Raw genomic sequence first — 6,081 nt, forward strand, 5'->3', positions numbered from 1 at the left:
TACAATGTTGGCCCTGTCTAACTTTTCAATCACAGAGATTCATTACTACCCTCGTATAACAACACAAATCAGAACAAAAACGACCAGAAAACGAGGCGCCACCAAAATATCGCAGTATTTGCAGTCTGGCCAATCCAACCTTTATCTAGCTTAATTGAGATTAATTAATTTCCTTTAACACGACCTAGTTCGACAAATTGAGATTGATTCTAAAAACGTTTTTTTAATGATTTTTTTTTCTATGACCTGAAACAATATTGCCAAAATAGATCCAGTTATGCATCGATAACCATAATGCATGTTTAGCCTTGAAACAGTGAATTACCATAACGGAGCAAGTTTATATTGCTTGAAGAATTTCCTCCAAGGTATGGAACATTCTGGTGTATTCCTGAATGACAGGTTCAAATTTACACGTGTACACAGCCTTTATATACATTATATCTAAAATCAATTAAATAGAACAAAGTACATGATATTGCGATATCATTGCATGTGATCTTTTTTCATAATCTGTATGAAGTGAAAAACTTATTTGTATGTCAGTTTGGACAAATTGGAGCAATATGATTTTTTTTTTCTTGATAAAAATGGAAACACATACCTGTTTAAGTTTATGAATATTTGTGATAAAATTTCATTACAAGGGAAATTTATACATAAGGACCAAGTGAAAATAATCTACATAGACAATACCTCGACACAAAGTGCATGTACTCTAACTTTAATAAATAGCAAAGGAATTTTCTTTTTCTTTCCACTTGACATAATTCGTAATATACAAAGTTTTCAAAACCATTTCTTTAAACTATGATATTGAGAAACCAGATAAACAAAAATAATTTTAATGTACTGAAGAAAGTTTTATATTCAATGTTCAGCGAGTGAATAATTAATTGTAACCATAAGCAGAGAACAAATGATATTTTTTCTAAGATTAGTTTTATTAGGACCAGAAACAAACTTTGCAAAAATTTTCTCAGTCTACTTACTTTTACTTTTTCTTCTCATAGATCGTTAATCAATTCTTCTCTATTTTTTTTATTCATATTTAATCACATTTAAGATGATATGCAAACAAAATTAAGTTGAAAAAATAATTTTCCCTCTTTAATTCATCATTAGTGCTCTTTTAATTTATAAATAAGCTAAACTCTTTTAAAAAAAATCTGTTTCAAGTACAGAACTCTTTTTTCTACAATATCAAACTATTATATAATATAGAAGCCATTGAATTGTGTAGAGATTATACACAAGGATAGACCTTTTACAAAAAAAATAGAAATAAGTAATGAAGAATCTACATTTTTGCCAATGAACTCATTGATGTATATTTTTATAATAGTTTGCATAAATTTAAAAGGGAAAAGTTTATGTTTTAACCATTGCAATGTTGGTATCTACTCGACAGATGGACGAGGAAAGCGTTTTCAAAATCTGCTGGAGTTTTGAGGAATAATTTATTTTTGCTCACAACTTCATACATGTATAAATGCCTGTAGCATTTCAAAGCTTACAGTGTATCGGTTGAGTCCAAGTCATTTTTATTTTAAAAATAACTATAAATAACACTAGCCTTAGCCATAAATTTATTTAACAATATTAATTCATATATTTGATGTCAAATTTGAAACTGTTTCACATATAATCTTTAAAAAATATACATATATGTAGTTTTAAAAATCTTTTTATACACTTGATTTTATAGACTTGATTAACATTTACAACATTGTTCTACTTAAAATTTCTTTGAAATTACATGAATCAAAAGATGCTAAATTCTGTCGTTTATAATTTCTATGCAATACTTTTATACCAGTTCTTTCAACAATCTGTTGAAATGTCATTCGGTGAAAATTATGCTTCCTGTTTTATGGTTTCCTACGAAGCAAAATTTGAACGTAAAGAAAATCTTCCTGTGGATTTAAATTCGGTAATTTAGATACATCAACAAGGTTTTATCTATTTGCAATACATAAGCATCTGTCAGTGAAATCAGAAGATATCGCAGAGTCTGCAACATCCTTTTCATCCTTAGATGGAAAGCAAGTAACATAACCGTATGATAATCAGGATGACTTCATCTTGTCCACGGTCAAATACCCATGTTTGCAAACTCAGTCTGTTGTTGTGTCGAATTCTAAGTGACATGTTTCAAACCAATTGTAAGACCATTGCTTTCATACAGATTTGGCCAAAGGACAACTTCATTTACTTGATAAATATTGAAGAGTACAGGAATATGACTGGTCGATGCCTGCATATCGTATTCTTTTTCTTGTATCTTTAAATGGATTGTTAAATTAATCACTATATTCGTTTTCTTAACATTTTTTTGGGAATAAACTTGAAATATTATCAAATCCCGTTACAAAATGTACAATGAAGGATTAAAATTATTAATCACAAGAGTTGCCAATCTCAAACATGTGAAAAGATGGCCAGGACCCTCTTTTGAATGTCAAATATCTTGTGATTGATAATCAGCCATAAAAAGAAACAAAATATTCTTAGACAATACATGAACAGAAAGATTATTGCTAAATCTAAAAACGAAAGAAAATGGGTGAACAAGTTAGAAAAAGGTCTATGGATTGACAAATAATACGTTAAAAAATAAATTTCAAATAATTTTTTCTTTGATACTTAAACATTACATTCGTGTATATTTTATATGAAATCTCAACAATTTTCAAAAATCTCACAGGTATTAAAATTGTTTGTCTTTCAAATAGCATGCACACATCAAAGAGGGCAAAAATGATCAGTTCTCCATACTATAGCGCAATTTTTCTATATATTGTGGTCTTCACTCCATTTTTGCAAGTATATTTTAAATTATACATTTTTGCTTAACAAAATCATGCAGCACGGACCCACTCTATTTTAAAAATACAATTCCGTATCTTTCCGAGATTTTAAGAGTCATATCACAAACAAGATTTTCTGTAGCTATTTGCTTTGAGTTGCGTGGTGTTGTGTTAGCATGTCAGTCTTAAGTCTACAGGCTTGCTAAAGCTTGTTTTCAAATCCCAAGAAAAGTTTTGTTTGTCATCAATGAAATATATGGAGATAACGAACAGTATTCAAGACCAAAAAGCCCATTAAACAATACAAATTTTGAAGCAGAGCAAACACGGACCTCTAAGACATCAGAGGTGGAATCCGGCGCCATGGAAGAGTGAGCATCCCCTGCCGACCGTTCACACCCACCGTGTGTTCCTTGTCATGATCGGGAAATCAAGAAAAATCCGTCGACAATTCAGTATGTAATTAATGGTCTAACAATTAGTGTGAAAAACGTCAGTCAGCATTTGACTTAATGGTAAATTGTATTTGCTGACAAGGTCATTGTATCAACCATAGAACTTACGAAATGACGACTTTAAACGAGACTGATGATATTCTTGTTTCATCAGCTTGTTTGTCAATAACTTACCTCGTTTTAGAAATTGTTCATACGTAGAGCATGCTCTTGCGTATCGAATCAACTGAGAGATATAAACCCTGTATGCAGTTGATGAAGGTATATTAATGCATAAGTAAGGGAAGTTGACGATTGAAAAGTTAAAGTCATCACATTTATCATAAAGCTTGGTTGTTAGATTACCATTAACTTCTTTTTCAAGTAAAATATACAAATATGAAACAGACGTGTCAGACTCTGTGGTATCATTTATTTAAGCTCACCGGGATATATCGTATCGACATAAGAATGGAAATAACCATTGTTAATTGAGAATACGTCGTCGATATATCTAAATGTCGAGTTGAAGGCCACAGTGTTTTATTCTTTTCACGTATACGATTTTGAACAAATTCTGCTTCACATGAATAAAAAAAAGGTCTGCTAATAAAGGGGCGCATTTGGTACCCATGGGAAATCCAATAGATGTTGGAAGACCTGGTCTCAAAAAAGCCACAGAGATATTGTCAATCAGAAGCTCAAGCATCTTTTTAATATCAACTTCAGAGTACCTGTATGTACAATCAGAATGTTTTTTTAACAAAATAATTTTGCAAATGACCAATGACAAGGTAAGTAAATTTACGAGTTCCATTTTTATTGAAAAAGCAGCTGTCAATGATATCAAAAATCCTGGACTTTCATTTATCGTGGGGAATGGTTGTACATGTATATAAAGTTGAAAAGTCGTAAGTTTTTATGTTGTTGATTTTGGTAAAATTTTGTGATTTCAAATTTTCCAAAAGTTCTTTGGAATTCTTAAGTATCCACATCTGATTTACACCACTTCTCGAATATATTGTTGCGCAGTACTCCTGAAGCTTCTCCTTCACTACTGTTAATATTTTAGTGAGGAGTAAAGAAAGAGGCTTGGTACAACATTTACTGGAACCCTCTATATATCTTTGTTTGTAAGGATTTTTATGAAGTTTCGGAATCCAGTATAGATATGGTATTTCCAATTCATGTTGGTTGTTTAGAATATTAAAAAGATTCAGAACTGATATATGATTTTGAAGAATGTCTTCCTTAGAACGGGAGCTATGGATATTAATTAATACCTTTCAATAATTTGAACTTTGCTCTAAACACTTAGTTCAAAAATTAAATTTGATTTTTTGGCATTATTTTGAAGCTATAGGCATTTTGTATGCCTTTTTCGTCTATCTGTTTGGGAAATTCTCCATCGACAGAACTTACATATAAAGTGCCTAAACACTTCTTATTAAATATTGTACGCTGAATAGCTTAAAATGTCCCTGCAAACACAGTATTACTTTTACAGTAATTATACCATCGTCTATCTTAACTTCAAATATCCTCTCTTCATTTTTCTACCAGAATCTACTCTGCTCTGTAACAAATCCAAACTTCATTGCGATTCAAATTCAAGTTTTCGTTAACACGGCTGTCCACGTTGTTTAAAACAAAATGTTCAGATCTCCGCACAAAGGAATGACCAAGAATAAGAACTTGTTTGGTCATAATAAATTTGTTGAAGTAGGAAGGGAGGTAACGGGAACAGCCATTGGTCAGACAGTTTGTAAAAGTTGTATTAAATGGTAAAATTCACTTCTTACTCGCATTGCTCGAGCTGATCAAAACATCATTAACTGAATGGACGTTTGAGTAAGCAAATAATTCGTTATAACACAACGAAAATAATTCAAATCCTTCAAAATATCATCAAAATTTTCTCCCTTCTAAAATGAAAGTAAACAAAGATCACGTGTTTAGATGTAATAGGATTTTGTAATACGAGAATCAAAACTGCAAGCATGACAAAATCCGGAAAATTCCAAATTAATATTTTATAATAGAGATGGTATAAATTACTTTATGCTTCACATAAATACAAATATTAGTTTTACATGATCATGGTTAAGGACACAAATATTGTAAATTTGATTTACAAGCAAATAACTAGAAAAAAATAAACACAACAATCAAAGTAGTAAATTTAAGTGCTCATAGTCACCTCTTGTCTGCTACCAATACCAATTTGTCCTCATTTTCTTTTGGTTTCCGTTTGTTACTTCCTATTATTGATTGTTTATAACATGTGTATAATCATGCCTCTAATGTTGCTTTTGATAAAGCTTTTTAAAAGGTCATTGCACTATGGAAATGTTATAGTTTGCTTTCTGGGGGTTCAACATAAAGTCTTTGTTTACACTGGTCCAGTGGTGGAGAACTATGTAATATTCTAGTGATTTCCATCATTTTGAATTAATTTTCAACAACATAAAGAAAATAAAGTCTGATGTCATCTTTCAAACACAGGATGAAACTCTGCCATTCAGTTAAATGAATGGAAACTGAAAGTCTACTGAAAGGTGACTGAATGGCAGAGATTTGCCATTTAGTGACTTTTCTAGACCTTTCAGTGACCATTCAGTAACAGGATGATGTAGGTTCATCCTGTGAAATTTCATGTTTTTAGTCACAAGCAGCCAGTATGAGGTAAAACTATGACCTGTAATATCGGTTTTATTTCTTGATAAAAGGTGTGGTCTATAAATGATAATGTAATTCTACTTTGAACTTTTCGCTTCCCTACGAAATACTGTGAAACACTTTATTGTCTCAATTTTCCCTGGTTTTAGGAAATATAC

The sequence above is a fragment of the Saccostrea echinata genome, unplaced genomic scaffold (genome assembly GCF_033153115.1).
Source record: "Saccostrea echinata isolate AGI-Se365-2 ecotype Australia unplaced genomic scaffold, CSIRO_AGI_Sech_v1 ptg000033l, whole genome shotgun sequence".
Taxonomy (NCBI): domain Eukaryota; kingdom Metazoa; phylum Mollusca; class Bivalvia; order Ostreida; family Ostreidae; genus Saccostrea; species Saccostrea echinata.